Source organism: Convolutriloba macropyga, chromosome 1 (assembly GCF_964194025.1).
Source record: "Convolutriloba macropyga chromosome 1, txConMacr16.3, whole genome shotgun sequence".
In the NCBI taxonomy this organism is placed as follows: domain Eukaryota; kingdom Metazoa; phylum Xenacoelomorpha; order Acoela; family Convolutidae; genus Convolutriloba; species Convolutriloba macropyga.
The window spans coordinates 71,619,541-71,645,149 of record NC_134468.1 but is presented as its reverse complement, the minus strand read 5'-3'; the positions used below and the strand labels follow the sequence as shown (position 1 = coordinate 71,645,149).

The following is a 25,609-nucleotide window of genomic DNA, read 5'->3' as shown; positions in this document are numbered from 1 at the left end:
CTTGGTGCATTTTTTGTTGAAAAAATGCTGAATTTTTAAAAAAATTAGCCAAAATTTTTGACAAAGATCTTGATCAGAGGTTTCAGAAATACTTTTTTATCTTAAAAACTCAAACCAACTAATTTTAACAATAGTAATTTAAACAATTTTTACTCATTTTTTCATTAAAATTTTCATTAAATTTTTAGTAAAAATCCAGAAATTGTGAACAGAAACAACAGAATTTAGTGAAATGTTCAAGAAATATCAGCCTCCATAACTCCTGGGAAAAAATTGAAAAACAAATTTTTAATTCGGAATTCTCTGCTGGACGAGCTTTTCAATGATACCACTAAAACTCTCGACGTTGAATGTATCGATCGGCCGAAACTGCCTGAACAAAAATAAAACATTTCGAGTATATTGTTCCTCCCCCCGCCCTCTAAAAGTGGGATTGGAACAACTAAGAGCACGTGGTATTAGACGTTTTGTGTATCTTCTTTGCTAATAGAGCGTTTAATATACATGAACATTCCTTGTCAAATTCCGACGGTTATCCTTTAAAGTCTTAACAAAACGATTTTCTTCCTATTAAATGAAACCAATGATCTTTCTTTCAATTTTTACTAGATTTTTTTGTTGGAAAAATACTGTTATCTTGCCAGCGTCTCACCAGAAGAATGGACGCATAAAATTTGCGAAACAGTATTTTGCAAGAAAATGCAAGAGCTCTTGCGAGTGAAATTCACAACACCCTTGCAAAGTAATAACAGAACAGAATTAAGAAACTTAAAAGACCTCTATGAAAACGATGAACTAACGCACATTTCAACTGTATATTGTCGCTTAGCTTGTCAGCAATGAAGATAAACCTGGCATTTTTTCATTAAAATGAATTTTTATTAGCCTAAAATTAAGTGCTCTTACAATTGGGCACTGTAATTTAACTTTTTACATATTGAACTAATCACATTGTTAGCTAAAATATTTCCCTCTGATTACTGCAACCAAGGGTTATTTTTTGCTTTCTGTTGTTTTGTGGGCGAATTTTCTGAAATTAAAACTGAAATTCTGTAGAACATTTAAAACAGCAGTGAGTTATTCTTTCGGAAGGCTGCAAAAAAATTGCAGAATTTGCTGTGAAAAATTTTTTAAGTGTAACCTCAAGTGAACATTTAGGACACACGTACACTATGTATTCTCGTTTTTTTCATACTCATGTTCTACCGATAGCACAATTTTTTGCTCGCCTTATGATTTTCTGCATGAGAAATTGATCCAGAAGACCCCTTTTCTTAAAAACTGACCATCCAAAATTTTATTCCTTGTTCGAAACTATTTCTCGTTGCGTAAGATAAGGAGTAATTCCTCTAAACGTCAAATCGAGTTAGATTCCTCAGCAAATCTAGTTAGCATTTCATTAGCGACAGTTATATATAGAAAGATTAATTTTGTCTCTTAATTCTCGTATATTTTTGTCACTTGTTTCTGAGGCTCAACAACAAGAAAACACCGACTTCCCGGAATTGAGTGTCAGTTCATTTTTCCAATGAATCAAAAAAATCTTTGATTCATTTAACTGCCCTTACTTCTGTTCAGGCCAAACGTTTTAATTTGTAGTCATTTTTTAAGACCTTTGACTTATAATTCTGATTTTTAGCTGAGCATGATTAAATTAAATAAGCTCTCCGAGTTAACTATCAGAGACTAACTCCGAGACTATCAGAGTTAACAGCCGACCGCCTTTACCCTGCCAAGAGTAAATTGCCGACAGCCCCTAATAATCTGCAGAGTAAATTTCCGACTGCACTTATACTGCCTAAATTATATTGCTGGCTGCCTTCTTTCTTCCCACCCACAGTAAATTGCATACTGCCCTTACTAATCAAAGTTAACTGCCGACTGCCATTCACTAATCCAAATCACAAAACTCGTATTTTATGGATTGTTTCTGGTCTATCCTACCAATATGGAACTAGTTATCCTGCTGCCAATGAATGTCTTTCAGAGTAAAACAAAAATCAGCAATGAACACTAACTTTAACTTTATTTGTTTCGCTGTATTATCTGTAACGGATGGTGTCTTTATCACGTGCAAATTCACTTGCTTTCGGTTAACGCATTTTCTGAAGCTGGCGTCACTCACGTGTCATGTGTTACAATGGGGGCCAACACTCCTGAAGTGCTAGATTGCAACCCACTTTCAGACGAGCAAGGAGGACCGACAGCTCAGATTATGTCTCGATCATAATATATTTAGGCAACATTTACTGGTATAGCAACAAATCAATGCACAAAATTTTCAATTTACAAAAACAATTATAAAATTTGGGTTGCGTGAGGAGAGTAAGTGTGAGAGGAGGTGGGGCTACAAGGAGGGTTCGATGCTCCAGATCCCAGACGTCTTCCAGCACAATGTCTTATTAAGTCTTCTAATCGTCGGCAACTTGTATTCTGAGTTACTAATAGGTAAGACCCATTTTATTCGCGCGCCAAGTAAGATTTTCGAAATTGTCATTTCAGTCTCAGTTTACTTTGTTTTTTATGAACCGACACATTAATGTTCCCTACATTCTATTTTTTCTTATTCACTGCGAATCATTTTGTTAAGACCCGGATCAGTCGTCATCCAGTCCGGATCAGTGGCCATTCAGGTAGTTGGCAGTGAACACTGGCCAGATTGGGGGTCATCGGTCAACTACGTTGAGCCGAAGTATGGCAGACAGCGCGTTTTTTGGGCAGTAAGAATTTTCTAGCTTGATTTCCAACAATTCAGTCAAGCTTGCTATTGATTTTTACTTGTGTGGTTCTGAAATGAACTCACACTCAACTCCAGGCTTTCATTTCATTCTTCGCACCGTCTTGATATCAAGAAGGGGTTTTTTTGCTGATATGACATCACAATTTTTGAAAATTTAATTGCCTTTAAACAAATGCTTTTGTCGACAAAGATTCAAATCCAGTTGAAAATGCACCAAAAAATTCTTGATTTCTACCTGCATAGATGATCTGATCATGTTGTTATTACTGCTTCTTTGGTACACGGCTTTTTTAATTGCAAAACAGGAGAGGAAACGGAGAACTGTCTTCACCTTAAGTTGCTTTTCTGATGCTTTACTTGGTGATCAGTGTAACACGAATGCCGATAACCGTGGAGTACAAAAGATCATTCAAGTTTCCTGGCCCCAAATTAAGGTAGAATACTCACAGTAGATTAATTGCAAAAACTTTAAGGAGAAAAAAAGTAGCTAGCTATCGGATATAGTTCAAAAACATCTCAAAATCAGTCAAACTGTCATCTTATAGAGAAAAAAGGTAAATATCTTCAAAATTTCATGATTATGAAATTAAATGTATCAACAGATTGTCCCGTTAGTCACCTTATCCTCCAATTTAGAAGCAAAAAACTCAATTGTTATGAAAAATGTGAAAATGATTCAATAGTTTCTTAGGCGGAATTGAGGTGAACTACCTTTTGTTCTAACAGCACACAATCGGACCAAACTACCTTGTTTATCCGATTTCTCTTCTGAACCGACCTGTGGGGGCGAAAAACTGTACACTGAACTGGGTTTTTAGTTCAATCAATTTTGGCCGATCGATATATTCATTGCAGAGAAATGTGAGTGGTATCAATAAAAAAAACTCGTCCAGCGTAGAGTTCGGAATTAAAATGAAATTTTGATTTTCGTGCTTTTTCGAGGAGTTATTGGGATTTAAACTTTTGTGTGCTCAGGTGATGTTTGGCATGGTTTTGTTCAATTCTAGCGTAAATTTTGTTTCAACAAAGTTTTTTCTATATTAAAAATAATTCAAGACTACAGCAATAAAAAAGCTAGTTAACGTCTGATAGGGAATTTTGCTATTTAAAAAACCAAGTTCAATTTGAGATCTGTTTCTGTAAATTTTTTTCTTTTTAAGTCATTTAGAGACTAGTCAATTTGCAAAAAAAATATTCCGTTAAGTACGAACTTCGTGTCCACTCATGCAAATAATTCTTTTTACAGCTTGGCTCAAATTTTTTGAGCTGCGACTCTACGTTTTCGTGAATTATGATGAAATTCCGATTTTTTTTGGAAAGTTTCTTGTCCTATAATAGTCTCGTTGACTAAAAGTGCAATCGGTTCCCCTAAAAGAATCAAATAAATCTATATATTGCTTTGAAGGGACAACTATTGGCTTTTAAGACTTCAAAACAATTTTTCGAAAAAAATGTTAGCGTAAAATTTATTCAAATTAAGCTTATTCTATTAAAAAAATGTTTCAAAATTACGTTTTTTTGCCGCAAAAGAAACCATTTTCTTCTTCTAACAGATCGAAAGCCACGAAAAGTCTGGCTTAAGTCTCATAGTTTTTAGAAAAAAAAAACAACATTTAGGGATCTTATAGTTTTTCGAATTTTTTTAACATTAACCGATCTTAAACTTGATTTTTTTGATATTTTTGTCCATCTCACCACTGAACGGAACCCCTTCTAATCTAATGCAAACAAAGTTAATTTGGTTATATCTTGTAACTATTGTCTTTATGACTTCAATGTCAAAAATTTTCATTTTTCTTCTTTGTATTTTTTGTTTATTTTCCCGTTCTATTGTTGACCATTCCCATTAGCTTAGAGAAGACGTTTTTTTATCATAGATAAAGTGTTCAGAAAAAACGTATGGTTTTAATGACTTCGACACTGTCTGATGATGAAGACTTATTGATTAATTAGGAATGAAAAAAATTATTGCCTTCACATTGAGGCAATACTTATTATTTATAGATTTCCGATGAAAGCTATTGAACCTGACTGCTTTGTTACCATTGCTTCTCTCACAAATTTGATGTTTTTATTTTTCCTTTATATGTGTTGATTTTTAGTCGTTTTGTTACAAAAAAACCATTGTTGTTAAAATTTATTTGAAAATGAAAAAGTTTTTACCGAACAGTTAATGCCTTAACGGCTTCAACACTTTACTTTCTCGATTTCTTTTTTCAATTTAAAGCTTTTTCTCCCTGTTGCTGTCGTAAAATGGTGAGCAATTTAATAGGATTCTAGCTGAGGGTAGAAACAAAATAGTTACTCAGTTCAGTAAGTCTATAGCAAATAGCCCTAAAATTTATGATTTTATTTACTTTCAAATATCCTTATTAACTTTTTAATTTTTGTTGTAATATTTGTCAACTTGTATCTACTTCTAATCATCGAGAGGCCTCATCCACTTACTTGTGATTCGAATATTAAGATGTCTACCGATATTACGTCGTACCTGATATTTTGCGTGATGGACAATACGTGTTTTAATAAAAATTTTGTTATTGGTTAATATTTGTGTTGTTTTTCTTTTCTTTAAGCACAATCGCGTAATAGCAGATCTGAATGAATTTCAAAGGAGGCCCAGCTGAACATGGTTAATCTTTCAGTATAAGTTGAACTGAAATAGTTCAAATAGCGTTTGAAATAAGAAGCAGAATATTCACATAACAGCGAACGATTTTAATGGCTTCAATAATTTGTGTTTTTGCTAATCGTTTGTAATTTTGCCGATTTTCTTCACCTTTAGTCAGTTTTTGCGGCTTAATATAATCATAGACAAATCTTAGTGATTTCTTAATAATCTTTTAGTGAATTTATTATGAATTTTCTGTTTATAAGCTAATGATTTTTCAGACATTTGAAATATTTCAGCAGAAATTTCGCAAGAGGACGTTCTTCATGAAAATATCTCCCGCTCAAAAAAATGTGATTGGTTTGTTTTAAACATGTGGAGATATTCTTAGTACCTAATTGGAAGATATCTGCTAAGGTTTAAAATAGTTTGAAGAGAAACAATCAAATATAAGACCGTCTACTGACGAGTATCAAATTAACTTCGAGTTTTAAACAACTCTTTGAGGAATAGTTTGATGGAATCTTGCAAAAATTATCGCTAGAGTTTTTAAATAGCCCAAAATATGGAATGAAAGCATAAACTGGAACGGAAGCCAACAATAACTGTACAATTTAGTTATCAACTAATAGTAAATAATTGCAGTGCATTTTTCAAAAATTTTCTTGCTTCTTCATTAATTGTAGCTTTGAAAAAAGTTCATAGTCTGGGAAGAATATTCGAAGTTGACCCAAAATTTTAGCAATTTTTTGCGAGAAATTTTCAAAAAATATATGTGTTCCCTTGCAAGATTTCCTGCAATATTTCTGCAGCATAACTTCTTGAATCAATATAGGGTTCCATTCGGCAATAGATGCGCTGTCTTAAAAGCGTTGTCCTTAATTTATTCAGGAGGTATCCCTAGCAGGTAAAACGGTTTTCTCACCTTTTAACTGCAAGGAGGTTTTTCTCAATTGGTAAAAAATAACTGTTTAACTAGGCTGAAACATTAAGGTTAGAGGTAGTAAAGCAATAGTTGCCGGAGTTATATCAGGAAAAAATCACATGCCATTGGTTGAAGTCAGTTGGGTAAATTAAAACCTGATTTCACTAAATGCGATGTAAGTGGATGAATAGCTGTTGTTTATGTTTAAAAAAATAATTAATTTAAGTTGGTTTTATCTGAATTAAAAGTTCGAAGAGAGGTCAATTTTAAATATTCCAACGAATGTGACAATGTAAAGGGCGTTAAGAAATATGGCATGATTTTATTGAGTTCAAAGTCATCAAGCCGTGCCCTGGAAAACGAAGCTAGAGAACCTAAGTTATCTGGCGTGAAAGGTGGGAGGGAGAAGGAAAAGGATGAAGGGTGAACAAACTGAGGAGTGAAATTGAAGGAGATAGGAAGCTTGGGAATTAATGATAGCTGCAATTGTATCTAGATTAAAGACACTTTCATGTTGCAGAGTTAATACCCCCCACCTCATAATACGATCACCATATACAGTTAAAAGGCAGATAGAAGATGGGGAGAGAGGGAGAACTTATCCCTGCTTATTTTGCGGTATTAGAAACCATAGACTACAAAAGTAATAAATACTACCAATATAAAATCCAGTTTTATAACACTAAACAAAGAAGACGTTAAATGGCATTTCTATAAAAACAAGACCCTCTGAGGACCAGCGACTATGGTATGGTAGAACAAAAAGTCTTTTCAGGCAACCCATATAGTTTTGGTCCATTTTTTTAACAATTAATCTCTAATAATGGTATACGTACCATTAAAGAGTCGATGTTTATTTGGCAAACAGCCTTTGTGATTTTTTTTTACTCGTCTGTTGAACAAAAGATACTTTCCGCCATATTAGGAGCCGTTGAGCGACATATGTTGATTGCAGTGAGAACCTAACAAATGTAGAGTTCATATTGCAGCTGACATATGTCGCTCAACAGCGCTCAATATGACGCAAACTATATTTTATTCGACCAACCATAGTGGAATTTATATAAAGAAGAATTCTTCGGCCCGGTTTGAATTGGTCGGAAACTTTTGTTCTTTTATGAGTTATGCAAGCTTCAATTGTTTGTAAAAATATATTGAAGAATAATTATTAATTGACATTTCAAAAGCTTAAAATAGACCGCTGCCTCTGGCAATAATAAATTTCGCTAATATTTTTGTATCAAAATTTTGCAACTGCGAACTTGAAAGTCACTATCTGAAAAACAAACTCAGGAGATTTGGTTAAAACAAAGAAAAAAGGCAATTTAAAATTTGCTGCTTATTAGAAGCTTTAGACATCTGTTTTTAATATGGCAATTCTTTCATCTTTCAAAATTCGAACAACTTCAGATAAAACAAGGAGGTTCGGTAATGTGCGTGTGCACATAATGTTCCCAGTACGCTCATTCACTTTTTTTAATTATCTACCAAACCAGGCAGAGATAGGATATTTTTTTAAAAAACATAAGAACAACAAAGAGTAGTTCATTCTTTGTAATTTTAACCTTGAAGTGCTCTCAAATTAGGCAAAACGAATGCCAGTGATGTTAATGCACGTTCGATTAGTTTTTTGCTCACTAAAATGAACAGATTGAGCAGAGCTATACATTTAAACTTTAATTGAAAAATTGAGATCAACCTTATTACATTTTCTCTATTTCTGCCAAACAACCGTTTAAATTGAGGTCATGAATACCAAATTCTGTCCTATTTTCAAACCATAGTTCAATTTTCAAGGTCTTTGAGGAGTCATAGCATCCTAATTATCCAGCGTGGCTGATCCTAAGTTAAATTAATTAAGTTCAAATGGATTATAAACATAGATTCGTTAAGTGAGCGCAGAAGTCTTTCTTAAGCAAGGAAAACAATGTACACTCAGAAAAGTCATCAATCGTCGAAGTTAAAGCTTGCAGTAGAAAAAGACATCAAAAACACAAAATCAGCGACAGATTAGTAGAGCTGGAAACTGGAAAAAAATTAACCATTTGATTTTTTGACGCGTGTTCCTATAGGAGTAACTTAATCGAAAAAGACATGATTACCAAAAAAGAGCAAATGTCAAGAAATATGATGCAAAGAAATGAAGAAAGAGAAGACGCCGACCTAATTTTTAACACTTCTGCTTTGGCTTTAAAAACACAACGCAAAAATCTGGTGAAAAAGTAGCTCGTCTTTTCGAAAAACAAGGTTTTGTTGTTATTGCAGAATTACATTGTTTTATTTTTGCTTTCTCAGTTATTGAAAAAAAGAACTTCGCAGTTTTTTCGGACAAATTATTTCTTTCGGACATTACATTTTTTTCGGACAAATTATTTCACATCACATCTTCAGAAAGCACCAATTTTCTGGATAACGATTGAAAAAATATACCAAAACCGAATCTTCGCTCAAATCAAAAGCGTTTCATATATTTGTGACGTCAAATAAAAAAGGTTACAAAATTAAGAAACGTAGCCGCATATTCAAACGGATAATATAAAACGCAAATAAAAAACTAACCGCACGTTTTCACGTAAAAATTGTTCCTTTAACCGTAATTTCAGCTTTTTATTGGGCGCGAAAAACCACTTTATCCTCCTTAGAAAAACAATGAGGTTGGGTATTATCAGGAATAAGGGACAAAGCGACAAAACACATATACGAAGAAGGTAAAATTTCTAGAAGAAAAAAGAAAAAAGAAATCAAAATCACACGCTTCAATAAAAACGCAGGTTAAAACCGTCTTGAATAACCTTTTTGAAGAGAACGAAAAATCAAATAAAAAAAATTAATTTTTTGAAAATAATTGCACTAGATGTTATGAAAAAACTGCGAAGTTCATTTGCGCCTTTTAGAAAGTCCATTGAGCTCCTCAATTATTTGGGCTTAAGGATAAAAAATCAAAATACAAATAAAGGAAAAATTCAAAAAGAACTATAGTTCACGAAATTGTAGTGGGTCAATGGCATGAACACTCTACAAATCTTCAAATCGTTTCCTTGAAAAGCCCTATCGTACAGGTCTAAGTGAGCCACAGTGATTACACGACATATTAGAACATAATAAAAAAATAGAAGGAGGCAAAACACAACTTTAAAAACACCACGCAAAAATCTGGTGAAAAAGTAGATCGTCTTTTCGAAAAACAAGGTTTTGTTGTTATTGCAGAATTACATTGTTTTATTATTGCTTTCTCTGTTATTGAAAAAAAGAACTTCGCAGTTTTTTCGGACAAATTATTTCTTTCGGACATTACATTTTTTTCGGACAAATTATTTCACATCACATCTTCAGAAAGCATCTATTTTCTGGATAACAATTGAAAAAATATACCAAAACGGAATCTTCGCTCAAATCAAAAGCGTTTCATATATTTGTGACGTTAAATAAAAAAGGTTACAAAATTAATTAAGAAACGTAGCCACATATTCAAACGGATAATATAAAACGCAAATAAAAAAACTAACCGCACGTTTTCACGTAAAAATTGTTCCTTTAACCGTAATTTCAGCTTTTATTGGGCGCGAAAAACCACTTTATCCTCCTTAGAAAAACAATGAGGTTGGGTATTATCAGGAATAAGGGACAAAGCGACAAAACACAGATACGAAGAAGGTAAAATTTCTAGAAGAAAAAAGAAAAAAGAAATCAAAATCACACGCTTCAATAAAAACGCAGGTTAAAACCGTCTTGAATAACCTTTGTGAAGAGAACAAAAAATCAAACAAGAAAAAAAAATAATTTTTTGAAAACAATTGCACTAGATGTTATGAAAAAACTGCGAAGTTCATTTGCACCTTTTAGAAAGTCTATTGAGCTCCTTAATTATTTGGGCTTAAGGATAAGAAATCAAGATACAAATAAAGGAAAAATTCAAAAACAACTAAAGTTCACGAAATTTTAGTGGGTCAATGGCATGAACACTCTAGAAATCTTCAAATCATTTCCTTGAAAATCCCTACCGTACAGGTCTAAGTGAGCCATAGTGATTACACGACATATTAGAACATGATAAAAAAATAGAAGGAGGCAAAACTCAACAATATTTAAAGAAATCCAGAAATAATAAAAACAAAGAACCTTTTATAGTGGTCTTTTTATAAGCCTATTTATACCTGATTTAATTGTCGATGCTGCAAAAAATATTTTAAAAACAATAAGTTTCATTTTCAAAAAAAAATATTTCGCTCCATTTGTTTTCATTGTTTTGCTTTAATTACTAATCCAGTTTTCTTTCATTTTTTGCTTCTCACTGACGACAAAATTTGAAACACAACTGGCTAACCTTGGATGGGATGCTCTCAAACAAGAGGCGGTGGACAATTTAATTTAGGGTTGTAGCTTAAGCTTTTTTCTGGTTGCAAAAACTTGGACCTGATAGAGTTTCGACCCCGCTACCTCCCAGAGAGCGGTCAGAAATCTTTAACACTACGCCCCAACGCCCTTGTTTCTCAGACGCTAACAATCAATTTTATATTAGCAACAAACAATATTTCAGAATGAGAGCAATGGAAACCACTCAAAATGAGGAAGTGAAGCGTGAAAAAATCTCTTGAGAAGTCACAAAATGTTCTAGAACAAAAGCACGAAAATGGTCAAGCAAAAATTTGCCTAAAAATGATCAATACATTTAAAATAATTGCTTCAATTTTCATTCGAGAGCAATTAAAATTTAACAACAAATTTAAGAACCCCACAACCCGTGATCAGGATAATAACAACCATGCTATCGCGCCGCCGCTATTAAAAGATTTCCGGCGAAAACATGAACGCCGTACTGTATGTATACATAACAATCAGCCAAAAATAACTCATTTGAGTATATATTTCCTCTCCCACAGAGTGCGATCAGATAACAACTAGCGGAGTCTGAGCAGCATGCTAAAACATTTCTGGTGAGAACTTTTGAGATGCACTCTGAGACGAGTAAATAGAAGACAAAAATCTCGAGAAACAAATGAAAAGTGGAAGAAAATCATCGGAGAGGAGCAATAAACGGAAAAAACAGCCCGAAAATACGCATTACAAAAAATAAGCACCAACTAGATGGAGCAGATGGGTCAAATACTCTTAAGCGTAATCATTTAATAACAATTAGTAGTTTTAGTAGTTTAATAGGTTGACTTTGATCAATTGAAGCTTCTGCACCAGATTGGTAGTTGAAGTTTGTTAATTGCACTCAAACAAACTTTGTAGAACTTTTTTGGGTCCTGTTGGTCGTTTTATGTTGAGTTGTTTATTTCTGTCTACAAAAATCACTCTTATTCAGTATGTAATGCACCAACAAAATTCGGGCATTTTTTTTACTAAATTATGCAACAAAAGTTCGCTAAAGAAAAGTTAAAAGTCCGCCATTATACAATCATTTGCCCCTCATAATGACATGCTACTCTTTCCACATCAACAGTTGGGTACAATTGATCCCCACTTGAGAAATTTGTGTGACCTTAGTCGGTCATGTCTATAAATTTGGAAGAATATATCGGAGTAAATTTAGCCATAATCGGATTTGAAATATTAGCCTTGTTTTGTTGCAGATACATCAAAGAAGACAAAAAAGATCTGATTACGAGCAGAAAAGCGATGATAAAAAAGACAAATTGACAAAGGTATCAACAACAGCAGTTTTCGTAAAATAGTTTTTTTAATGCTTCTTGTAAGCCGCAAACAACTATGCCTGCTTTTATTGAGACTTATTGTTCCGACCCCCTCTTAAGGGGTCAGGAACTATATATTTACATGGATTTTTTTGTTCAGTCAATTTTGACCGATCGATATATTCATCGTAGAGAGTTGTGAGTGGTATCATTAAATAATTCATCCAGCGCATAACATGGAATTAAATTTTGAATTTTGTTTTCTAGAACGAGTGATCGAGGCTTAAATTTTTGTGAGTATTGAGATTGATTTGCGTTATTTTTATTCACATTTTCCTGACCTTTTACCAATTTATTTCGCCAATTTTGCTAAAATACGTTAAAGTTGTTAACAATAGTGTTGTTGATTTGATTATCAAAGACAAAATAGTTTTTTTGACAATTTTGAGAAAAAAATTTTGGCTAAAATTTTGGCTAAATATTTCAAATTCAGCATTTGTCATCAAAAAGTGCATCAAATAGGCTTCTTTGGTCCACTTAGATTAAGTTTTCCGGATGTAAACACACCAAATTTAAAACTACAAACGGGGCTAGTTCTAGTTCCAATTCCATTTAGAGTGCTCTGGAGCTAAAGTTCTTTTCTACTTTTCTAGTTTTTTTCGATGATTATCAAAAACGTAACATTTGTTTTTCAATTTTCTAATTAACAGGTTAGCAATGTCTATAATATTTGAAACAATTAAGTGTTTTTAATGGACGAACAGAAATAGCAAAGCTAGTGTTGGTCCAATCTCTGAATGTTTCAATCCAAAAATAATTAAGATTGTAATCAGAGGTCTTTATTATGTCTTTATTTAAAATGTCTTTATTATGTTAATTAACGAAAAGAGCAATTCAAATTAAAACTCACTGGTGATGAGTCCAATTGGCCTCCTAAGCAGCTCCAAATTAATAAAATTCTATTTTTACTGAAAAGGTTGTGGTGAATTTGACTCTTAAAATTATTTGATTTTCGAATAAACAATGGTTTTTTGAACATTGCCACTATTTATCTCTTAAGTTGGTCAACTTGCAGCTTAGTGTCTGCAAAGAAAGAGTGCATCTTTTTTCTACTGAATTGAAATTTAACCTTTAATGGGGTTTTAGGCGATAAGGTCGGGTTTTCTGGCTTTGATACTACAAGAATTCACATACTTTTTGATTTTTAGGCATTTGCCAATTTTTCACGCCTTTTTGTCTTTTTGTTAACATTCTCACATTATTGACAATTCACATAACACATTGCTGTTGTTCAGAATAGGGGCAACTGAACATATAAAAATCTTTGTCGGTAGCGATTTTGGTTTTGTCGGCTTCGACACCACCTTCTTGAAGAATTTAATATAGTTTTATACTATTGTTTTACTGTTTTTCTGTCTTTGTGTTTTTTGTCATACAAAGTGTTTGGTTAATGAGAAGTCTCATTATTTTTTTTGTAGGGGATGAGATGTGCCTATATTCTGATTTGAGTAGATAGCTGACTTTTTTAACTTTGCATTTTTGTTCGTTTTATGAGCAGCTGTTACCTGTTTTTGTTAATTACAAGTCACATTTGACAATATTGGCGTGGAGAGCAGGCGCAAGTGCACAAAATGTAAAGAAATTAAAGAATTCGTTATGACATTAGAGGCTTCCACACATGTTCTTCTCAAAGGGCAGTAAACTAATTTTCAATTTTTATCTATTTTTAACTTTCTTTTTGAAAACTTGTGACATATTCTGAATAATTACAGCTCTCAGTCTTTTTTGTTGACATGTTTGAATCTATTTAATATTTTGCATTGGGTGGTTAATAGTTTCAATGACTTTGAAAATAATTCTTTTCAAAAAATACCAAATTTTTTCTTACTAGTACCCTTTTTCTATTTCTGTCAACTTTTCACTTTGTGTCTTTAATGAGAGGTCAAATAACACATTATTGGCATCCAAAGAATGCGCATCCGAACATATTTCGAGGGGCAAAAAATTGATTTACAGCTTCGATAGCGTTTTCTTGCAAATTTCATATGAATTTTTGTTTGTTGTCTCTATTTGTTCTTTTTGTAAAAAACAAAAACAGCATAAACAATTGAATAAAAACAGGTGTTATTGCCCTCCTTTATAGACATTGGTGATAATAAAAGTTTTGATCTTTTCAGTTGACATCTATTGGTTTTAATTGCTTTGAAATTATTTGTTTTTTTTTTTAAAAAAATAAAGGAATTTTTTAACTTTACCGTTTTGTTCATTGTTGTCCAATTGTAACCAAGCCTAATTATGGACTGGTCCAATATCCTTTCCAGCAACGTACAAGTTATTTTGTTTAGTGTCAGTTTTATTTGACGCAATCTTGACTTTGCTATTAAGTTTTTTTTTCAATGGACATAAAGTTTTGGATGTAATTAAAGTTTGTTGTTGTTTGTAAATTCGTCATGCCTTGCTTTCTCAATCATGGCAGATCTTATCAATCTAATGCGGTTTTTGTAACTCCAATAAAGTCTTTGCGTTGGAGGTGTTATTTTTGTTCAAACAACAATTTTTTGAAAAATACTTGAATTTTTGGGGGTTAATATCTGTTCCACATTTGGTAGAAAATTTTGTCAAAAATGTGAATGAGCGGGGTCGGAATTTTATGTGCGAACGCACATTACCGAGCCTCATTGCTCAATTCCACATTTATTAATTTTTTTGGCATGAAGCAATATTTTTTCCTATTTCATGCTCCACATTTTCACAGCAGTTTCCTTAAAATACTAAGCTAGTTGTTCATAAAACTACACCGTTCTGGTAGAAAAAATGAGGAAATTTTTCAAAATTCAATTAATAAACTTCGGATCAAAAAACAGAAAGATGCCGTGGTCTAAACAACTTCTTAAGAGGATTTGATAACCAATTTTCCCATCCCGTAATAAACACCAAAAATTGTGTCGAAATATGTATATTTGTAAAATTTCAGAAAAGTTTTGATTTCAAAAGGATTGATATCATTTTCAAGTTACATTTTGTTGTTTTTCTGGAAAAATGTTCAAAACAAACTTGACCGAAAATTTCCTAACATTTTTCTTGGATTACATACTAAGATTGAAATGATTTTACAGATAAGAACCCATTTTTGATAACTCAGAAGAATTTTGAACTGGAAATTAGACTAATGCAGCTCTTCAGAAGAATATTGGGAGATGGTACAAATTTCAAAAACGCCCACTTCGATTAACGATTAATTTTATGAAAAAAATGATTGTTCAACAATATGCTAATTTAAACAAAAACAATCTACCTGAGATGGCCGATGAGACCTATCCTTAATATCACTACCAGAACAGACGGCGATAAAATTCAAATAATATAAATATTAATGGCGACCAAAACACATTGTCCATTTTTTTATACCAACAAAAAACAAACCAAAACGGAATCAGATAAAACTCAGACGAAAAAAAGATTAATCTTTACTTCATTGCAAAAAATTGTGGGACTTTTCTCAATGCGACTGGGTTAACAATTCGACAAGAAATGAGCAAAAAGAGCAAAGTTTAGTAAAACGTTTCTTTTTTGAATAGAAACGAATGTCAAACTGAATGGAAATATTATGCGTCAATTGAAATCATTGAGAGATTCGTTTATATCTCCGTAGAGAGGGACCGAGACTTTTCATTATTTAGGATATGTCATACGACTACAAAAAGGACGGCAAATACAGGCAAACAGAAAAAATCGAAATTTACAAAAAAAAAATTTTCCAGCCAACTAAATTTTCAGCTGTTCACTAAGAACGTAAACATTTGTTGATTGAGTTTTTTAAAGCGGTCAGAGGTCGCCCATTATTGTGATAGTGTGAGAAGAAGACAAAAACCAACAAAAATGGGTGAATATGCAAGAATCACTACTATTCTTAAAAACTCGTTTTACCAAGAACAAAGACAATTTAAGTAAAGTAAAACCAATCTAAGGAGCAACCTGTAATTCAATAGATAAGGTATGTGATTTGTCTTAAAATTACTAAACTACAAATTAACAGAAAACAAACATTTTCAAAACTTAAAGCCAACAGAATCTTTCGGCTAAAAGAGCAGACAGTTTATTCTGCAAATTCATCGAGAATGAACTGCACCTGTCATTAGTCAGACTAAGTCATAAGACTATAAAATAACGTTGAATACAAGCAAAACTAAAAATTTTTAAAAACACTTACGAAACTACATTGTTGAAGCCAATAAATTTATACAATTCTAACCACGAGAAAATTAAATCTTCAGTTGGGTCTCCCTTGAAAATCATAATTTGTTAAAAAATGGTATTAAAATATCAACAATAAGAACCAAAAAAATAACTAATCCATAAAAAGATTCTTAAACTCAGAAAATTATTCTGAAACAGATTGTCCAAGCGCTAAATACATCAGTGAAAACGTTTAACCAAGAGAAAATTTACCGCTTGCTTCAACAAAACAATTAACGATACCTCTCAATAATGAGCTATAAATAAAAAAAAAGTTGAGAAATTGAAAAATATGAAAAGACGAAAACCAGAACAAAAGTGATAAGTTGAAGAATACTTTTATTTTTTTTTGAAAAAAAATCTATTTGAAAGTCAACAAAAAAATCTTAGCTATATGCCGATATCAGTATTCAAGTTTTTTACTGTTAGCCATTAAGACATTTCCGTACCCAGTATTTGGCATCCGACAAGAAAAACTAAGAACAAATACACGGCAAAATAAAAAAAAGTACGAAAGCCTAAAAGAGAACGGTGTCCCAGCCCTTTCACCCAAGAGTTATGAAAACAATAAATATGTTGAATTTGATTTTTTTTCTTTTCTCAATTGGGTTGTTAAATAACGTGATAATTTACCAAAGAACAAAAGAAAACAGGCGATTAAGCATGAAAATCACAAAAATTGAAATAAAGTAAATTAGGAGTACCAACACCAACCAGCATTTTTAAAAGAAATCCGCAAGAAGGATTATTTTATATTCTATTTGAAAGGAGTTTTTGACCTGTATTTACTGAGAATCAGCCACAACATGACAGAAATAATATAAAATTTGACAAATTCAAAATATCACTGAAATTTTCTTAAAACAAATATATTCAATGTCATAAAAGACAGCATCCAGATAACAACCGAATCCATTGTACAAGTTCTCTGACACCTCCTGAAGAAGCCATTTTGATCTTTGATTTTTCAGACATAGTAGCAAGAAGAATAACAGTTGGAGGCAAAGCACAAGAGGTGAGTTACAGATTAGTAAAACTCTTCTTCAAAGGCAAAAAACCGTTAGATTTTTGAAAGCACATTCTATCTAGTTTCGGCGTAATTTTTGCGTAAATTGGAGCTGTCAATAATGAAACTTTGAATTGAAAAATTTATCTGTAATTAACAAAAAAACAAAAAAGCATAACTTTCTGAAAAAAGCTTAACAAACAAAATTTAAAATTTTCTGAGTGTAAGAATTCATTAGGATATCAAACATTTCCCTGAATTCCGGGACGCCCAATAGACTATCCAAGTGTTCCAAGTTTTTTCGAATTAGACCAATTTTTTATTTGAGGTTTTTCAGAAATCAAAAAACAATGAAGAATTTTGTTTAATTATCAAGCTAACTTATCAAGAAAAACAGCAAAACTTTAAATCCAGAAGATTTTTATGTGGCGCAAAATCCATAGCTCTCTTTTGTAGTAGATGGATTTTGTGTCAGCTTTTTCTAGGTCTTTACTTCGACACTTTCTCTACTTTCTCAATCCTAAACAAATTAGACCAAAAAGCCTATTTTGTGCAATTTTTGACAAAAAAAGCCTGAAGTTTGAAAATTTTATCAAAACTTAAAGCCCAAAAACTTCCATCAAACTATTCAATAACGCTTTTTGATGTCCAACGGAGACAATAACGGTGTCTTCCGTTAAAATGTTTAGCTTATTTTAAATTATATTTGCAAAACTGAGACAAATTCTTGCAAAAATTCCTGAAAATTTGAAAAACCTGTCATATATTCACAATTTTTAAACCTAAGTGATTCCCTGTAAGAAACAAAACTCGAAAATGTTTTTTCTGTTCCATAATCTAGGTTGTACGTGCTTTTTAATGATACCACTCACAACTCTCTACGATGAATATATCGATCGGCCAAAATAACAAAAAAACCCATTTGAGAATATAGTTCCCTCCGCACTAAAAGTGCTGAATTTTAAAAAACATAGCCAAAATTTTTGTCAAAGAAATTGATAAGATGGTTCACAAATATTCCTTTATCTTAAAAACTCAAACCAATTAATTTTAACAGCATTATTTTTTAACAATTTTTACTCATTTTTAGCAAAATTGACGACAAAAATGTGAACAGAAACAACGGAATTTAGTGAAATTTTCACGAAAATTTAAGCCTCGATAAATCCTCTTAAAAACAAAATTTGAAAAAAAATCTTTTTCATTCTGAATTCTATGCTGGACGAGCTTTTCAATGATACCACTAAACTCTCAACGATGAATGTATCGATCGGCCAGAATTGACTGAACAAAAAGCCCCATTTGAGTATATAGTTCTTCCCTCCCCACTAAAGTGGGAAGTGGGGGTCGGAACAATAATATTCATAGTGAACTCTTAATTCATCATTTTTGCAGTTTTTAATCTTAGCTAAAACATTTCTAGGGCAGGTCCTGTCATAACAAAACCTCAAATAACTAAAAGGCTTTTCAAATTTTCCAGTGACACGCTTCAATGACGCAATATTGCTGCTATAGCAAGAAAGTTAATCAATTTTTTCTGATCATTTTTATGTTAGATGGTATCGGATATCGTTTCATAGCATCTTTGTTGTTTTTTTAAACCAATTTCGCATCAAGTCAGGCTTCACGCTGGAAGCAGAACAAACTCATGGATTATTTGATTTTTTTTAAAATCTTTGTTTATGGGTGCTGTCAAACTACCCATAAACTAAAGATAATATCCGCATATCACCAGAACTGAACAAAATTGAAAGCGCTGATTTACGCTATGTACCCTGAAGTCGTTTTTTTCTCATATTTCAGTAATGTAAGCACTAATTATTGCACCTTTTTTATTAATTTATCACAATTTCTATGATTTCTGTAAAATCGCATGCATAGAAATAGGTGATGCCACGTATTTAAAATTTAATTTATAAATAACTGTACGAATAACATTAAATGCGCGTAAAAGATGTTTTTGTAGAAGAGGAGTTCTTAGGGGAATGAGCAAAAAATATTGCCCGCATCTGAGCATCTTTATCAAAATTTTACGGCAAGAAATTATTTACTTTTATAAGTTTTACAATTGGAACTTACAATGTACAGTATATAAGTAGTCAACAAGTAAATTTCAATACTAACTTCTAAAACAGTTCTGGATCACTCTATTCTAAGTATGATCCTTCAAAAGTATGCCCATCGAAGAAACCTAGCAAATTTTTAGAGAGCCCAGCCTAAAATCAGAAAAAAGTATTTCTACATTAACAAACAGTTTCTCGACTTCTATATATGACAAATATCAATTATAATTCATCTACCAGATGATAAGAAGAGGCGATTTTGAAGTGAAGTGATAAGTACATTTGTTTTGCATTTTTTCAGCATTCTCCCAGAAAATTTGAAATTAAATGAACAATCTTTTTTATGAGGACTAGTAAACAATCGAGTTGGGTCTAAAAAACAAGATCAGAAAAAATGTGTTAGGTAGACAAATCTCGCATCAATTCAAAAATTGGTTTGCCTAAAACAAAGCCCAATTAAAAACACCAAGTGGTCATCTCATAATAAAAACTCCTTGATTGTTCTATAAAACAGTTGACGAACAAAAACCTCTCAGAAAAGTTTTTTTTGAAAAAATAAACTTTTGTGGAATTTTTTAAAATGCGGAGAATATGTCATTCTGAATTCCTTGAAAAACTATTTCATAGAGCGAAATATAATTTTTTGGCACGCAATTGTGGAAGAAAATGCCAAAACAAATCCATGGGGACGCAATACATAAATATGCGGTCATTTGTAGGAGAATCAGGTCAGGCGAGTGTTGACTAGTCGATTTTTTTTGGTATCGTCAGATGTTGTCTGATATTGTTGTTGTTCTCGTTTGAAAAATTGAATTTAGAAAGTGCTAAATTATATTAATTTTTGAAGTCAAAACAACAATTAAAAGCCAGAATTTTTCAAAGTTTTTGTATTTCATAATGTAATTTCGTATCAAGAGTATTTCAAAGCGATATGAGTGTTAATCTGTTTACCAAAAACTATGGTGGAATTTTGTTAATTCTTTGTTTTTGACACCTGCGGTTGAAATAAGGAATAAAGAGCGCCTTTAGATTGATTTGAAGTAGGAACTGCATTCTCTGTTTGATTCTCTGTCTTTCAGAGTTTTTCGAAAAATTTGATTTATTGAACTTGATTTTCTGAAGTAATCTGATTATTTCATTTATATTATAATTTGAGCGTGGGTTTCCACCATCTGACAAGAAAAGAGTGAGGAAAAGAAACCACTCCCGTAAAGTTCAAAAAATTGCCACTAAAACGCTCTGGTTTATCACATTTTTTTGGTCCCTAGCCAGTCAATTATTCTCAAAATTATATTTTCGACTACACCTAATGGCTTACTTATGAGTATTCAAATCCCAAATATGACTATAACCAAACTTTATTATATTGTGAAGTGCTTGCTGTGAAATGTGTCTCTTTGGTCGGCAAAAACTGTGGGAAGAGTTGAGAAATTTCATAAAAAAACTTCTCAATGCCATAAAGTAAAAAGTGCAAGAAAAAAATGTTAGAGATCAAAGCATTTTTACCCGAAATTTGCTCAGTTTTAATTAGAAGACAAGCGAAAAAATGATTTAGACAGCTAACACACATAATGGTACCAAAACGCTACTCACACCTGATTACAAAAACCTACGACCATTTAAAAATTATGATAAACGTCAATTAAAACAACGTTTTTAATTCAAATTTGTTCTCTAATAGCGCTTCACTACAACTTCAGCATTTTTGACGTCCAGCAAACGCTTCGTATAATTTGCATGCAGGCTAACAACATCTGCGGCCATTTAGCTCCAATTTTTTAAAAGTTCTAAATATTCCTAAGAAAGTGTTTTTTTTGTAAGGAATAAGCTTCAAAGTCAATGAATTCTCAGTTGGATCCACATTTGAACTACATACCACCCATTCCAGTACCTTTCCTGCCTTTTCTAAGGCCGACACTCTTCCATTTATGCACAGGAGTTTTATCTTGGTCAAAAATAAGGTCCTTAGATTTATATTTTTCTGTGTAATTATATAAGATTCCCAAATAACTGACAGCGTTTAGCTTTTTTGAACTCCTAACAAGCTTTTTTCGTCCATCTGATTGTATTGCACCCCAAAACATAAGTGATCACTTATCCGAACTGACTTGAGAACCGCAGTCTAGTTCCATCAGTAAAAATAACACACTGTTAGAAAATAAAGGCTTTTGGAGCATATTGATACACCATTTTGAGCGCAAACACTTGCTTTTTTCTTCATACCAACATTTTCGAAGCATTTCTTACAAATGCGCCAACATTTTTGACGTTTTGTTGAACTGTAACTCTGGAAAATGTATCGTGGTCAGTGAAAGCGTTTTGAGTAACTCAGATACGCTCCAGCGAGATTTTGAAATCTCTTAAACAATCGTTAACTAACTTTTTTGCAGGGAACTTTTGGCAAATTTGGGTGTCTTCTTTTCGATTCTACGGCCGCGGATAACGAGTTTTTCGGGTAACGTTTGTATGCATAGTGTACTGGATATTTATTTGAGTTGTTTTTGTATTTTCGTAAAAAAAATCCGACATCTTGCAGCGATACAACTTGGCGAACAGTGAAAGAGCACGGCGGCATAACCACCTTTTCTCTTTGAGCGGAGAAAAAGAGAATGAAAGTTTTTTTAATCTTATAATTTTCACACCTTTTTTCACGCCATGCTTACGAAGCAATGATCATGGTTAAAAGGAGAAATGTTGCTGTAGGTAGTTTTTTGGTACTATAGTGTTTCATGTTCATCTACGTTTTTGAAGCTCATGATTCTGTTGAAGAAGAATCTTACCTTTATACTCGCATACGATATCACAGTCGTCCTGTGTGAATATTTGATGATGAAAGAGCTTAATCGCAAAGCAAGCTCAAGTTAAGAAGAATAATGATAGAAAAATTGTTGACATCAAAAGACAATTTTAATATTGTTTTTATTGCTCTCTTCACAATACATATTGCAATACAAACATTGCGCCGATATTTGAATAACAAAACAAAATGTTATTGGTCGAATAATTATTGTACAGAATTTTGTTTGTTTATAGTTCAAGCTTGAAGGAAGTAAGCACGCGGGGAAAGTTTGTTTTGGCATTGCGAACCGAAAAATTTATCTGTGAACACATGTAAAGAAGCTACGGCTTAGTACGTCACACCGAGAGAGTATCCGGTTGTTAGAGAAAAAAGAGAACAAAGGATGATGAATTTTTATTCTGTCAAACACAATATGTTCATCTTATGAAACAAGAACTGCTTTATAACTACGCGTGAAAAGTCATTCATCCATGCACAAAAATGCATTCACATGTTTCAATGTCATTCATTATATGTACAATGAAATGTGAAAAGTGAAAAATGTTTTCCATAAATTATGTATGAAAAGTTGCCAAAGTCCAATCACTCGGAACTTTTCTTGGTGACATGCGTCTCTACGACTCGAAGAGGCGGTATGGTTTTGTAGGTTTTTTACAAGTGTGCGAGCAAAGAAACCGGAAGTTCAGGGAGTGAAAAAAGTTTGAAAAAGTTATTTCAGTAACCAAATTTGAAAAACGAAGAAAAGAGAGAGTGGTTATTTTGTTCATACCTTCGTTTGAAAGACAGCGAGAAACGTAGGCGTGAAAATATTTTCGCTAAGCGAAAGAGTTTTTTGTTCACGTGTTTCTTTTTGAAACTGTTTCTTAGGTTTTAGGTGTTTTATATTGTCTGACAGGTTGTTGTAAACGAAAAAAAATAGTATTCAGCCAGCTTTGATAACTTTTTGAAGTTTTTTGTAAATAACTAGAATTTAACGCTAATTTGTATGTTTTTCAACAATTTTGTTGATATTTAGTCTACATTTCTGATTTTTGGCCCATTGCGTAGTTTGATTGAATTTATTGTTAAATTATTTAAAACCTCATACCTGTAGGCTCCATTTGCTACGAAGGACAGAAGTTTCTTTTGCTACAAAGCTATCTCTATCTATGAAGATTGACGAAAAATTGAGAAATTTTTCAGTTTTTTTCATTTTTTCCTCATTTTTTTCTCCTTTTATTCAAAATGGAGATGTCTATGAGCTCATTATGGCGTGCTTGATATTTTGTGGTTATATTATCAGTCTGCTTTGCATGAAACAGCGTTTTTGGTTTTTATGTGTACTTGAAATATACGAAAAAAAATTAAATTTCCCAAACTTTTCGTCTTAAATCTTTCGCCGAACTTTTTTGTTGCTTGAGCTGAGAATGGTGTTTTCTCTGCATTGATGAATTCTGAAAAACGATTTTTTGCTATTTGAAAAGTCAGTTCTTTCGGGGGATACGACTTCGAGCTGTTTTCGGAATTCTTCCAGCTATGTTTTGATAAATGAGCAGGCAAAGAAACGGAAGTTCACTTCAGGGATTGAATAAAGTTTGAAAACTGTTTAGCTGAACCAATTCGAAGAAATAAGGAAAAAGAGAATGATTATATTTTGGTTACACTTTTTTGAAATAAAGCGGGAGATGTTGATAAGTAAATATTGATTTTCTCTAACTTTTGTAGTATTAATTGTACGTTTCGGACTCTTCTGAATTTTAGTCTTATATGACAAATTCAGATTCAATTTTGAGGTAATCCTGCCGTTTTTCCATTTAGACTCTTTCTATAGCTCTTTTTTCTATTTCTTTATTATGAAGTTTTATGTGGAGTTTACCGTTTTTGGGGTTTCGGAGACCAGATGATTTTGAATTGTCTTGTTATGATATAACAGTTCGTTGAATTACTGAAAACTGTATCTATATATTGTAAATTTGAAACATTTTAGGCATTCGTTAGATTTTTCTACTTGACAGCATAGTTTTTTGGTAAAAAAATCTGCTTGATTGCAATTTTTACATTAATGGTTCACTATAATGTTCGGTATGCATATTTTTTTGGAATTAATGAAAAAAATTTTTGCATTTTTACATTTCCTTCTCTTAATTGTAATTAGTTTTTCTGTTGTGTGAGTATTTTTGATGTCTCTCTATAGGAAATGGATTTAAGATCGGGCAATCCAAAGAACCTTGTTTTTTCTATCATCTTGGCCTTTTGTGTCATTTGTTGAAAGAAGTTATTTTTCATCGCACTCTCTGTCGCACAAAAGGTGTAGGAGTTGCTATATGTGCACTTTTTTCAATGAAATTTTTTTATGCTTGCCTTACTCTTTTTTGTCGTTTTCTTTGTCTAACATTGAATTTTTTGAAATTTCGAACAATTTATTTAGACTTTTAGTTGATATATTTTATCAGTGTTTAGTTGGTTTGGGTAAAAATCGAATTATGTTTCCAGTGGGTTCACCAATTCGAACTTCGTTCAATATCCTTCGTCCCGGTTTTTTCAAGTTGAGGGAAAGTAGTAGGTGTTAAAAAGGTCTACTGAGATAGCTAATGCTTTTTCATCACGGTTGCCCTTTCCGAAGCGGTCCTTCACATGTGCTTCTAAAAATTTCCATTGCGATGTTTTGTTTTTTTTGACATTTTCTGTCTTTTCCAAAGTTTTTGAAATTAAAACGACATTCTTAGGGCCTCGACCCGCTAATAATTATTCTGAACATTTTGGTTTTTTGAATTTTGTTTTTAGCCGTCTTAGAACATGCCCCACTCTCGTATTCTCGTAACTTTTGGCTTCAAATATTCTCGCAATTTTTGGCTTCACCAAATCGTTCTGTAATTTCCATTAGTTATTGAGTCTAGAATTCCTTTCTGTTCATCCAGATGCACAAATTAGTTTTCTTGATTTTTTGTTGACAAAAAATTGTGTCTTTAGTGTTTTTTTGTCATTTTCTTTGTTTCTTTTTTGAGAATTGACAGGGACAACGCCATGTAATAAATGCTAAAGGAAGAGAGACAGTCGAATTTCGCTTTTCTTTTTCATCTTTTCTCTTTTTTAATTTTTGCTTTGTTTTTTTTTATTCGCTTTTTGTTTCTTTATTGGAACTTATTTCCTGTTTGTTTATGAAAAAGATGATTCATATCTCTTTGTATTTTTGAAATATAGAGTACCAGATATTTCTTCTATTTTTGGAGTTACGGTTGTTAAAACCATTTTTGATTGCTAATAAAATGATATTTTTTAACTGTCAATCAAGACAGCAAAAAACCAAAAAATGTTTCACAAATACAGATAATATAAAACTGATATAGAGAATGGTCTTTTTACCAGTCAGATAAGCAGGAGAAAGTTGAAAGTATCTCAAAAACGGATAAATACTGAAGAAACCTTTTCTAAATTTTTACGTGTTAGGAATCAATTTGAACTAACACAAAATTTTTTGAACTTAAAAAATTTTATCAACCGAAAATTTTTTTATTCTTCAAAAGTCTTCAAAATTCAGCAAAAGGTCTCATCACGCTCTGGTCTTTTTTGACTCATTCATTTTTCAATATTTTATCCATTGAACTCATCAAAA

General features: G+C 32.3%; 1 protein-coding gene across 3 annotated transcripts in view; it reads right to left on the bottom strand.

Annotated features, from left to right (window-relative positions):
• The window catches only part of LOC142342243 (neuronal acetylcholine receptor subunit alpha-9-like), a 94,568-nt gene extending 72,210 nt beyond the window's left edge, over nt 1–22,358 (bottom strand). The window contains exon 1 of one of the 3 annotated variants that reach the window (XM_075393508.1): nt 21,998–22,358. The gene's annotated coding sequence lies outside the window, so the exon portion shown is untranslated. Of the gene's footprint in view, nt 1–5,745; nt 5,999–6,276; nt 6,813–21,997 lie in introns of those variants that run through there. The other 2 variants (XM_075393542.1, XM_075393517.1) reach the window with 2 other exon arrangements.
• Nucleotides 22,359–25,609: the final 3,251 nt, after the last annotated feature.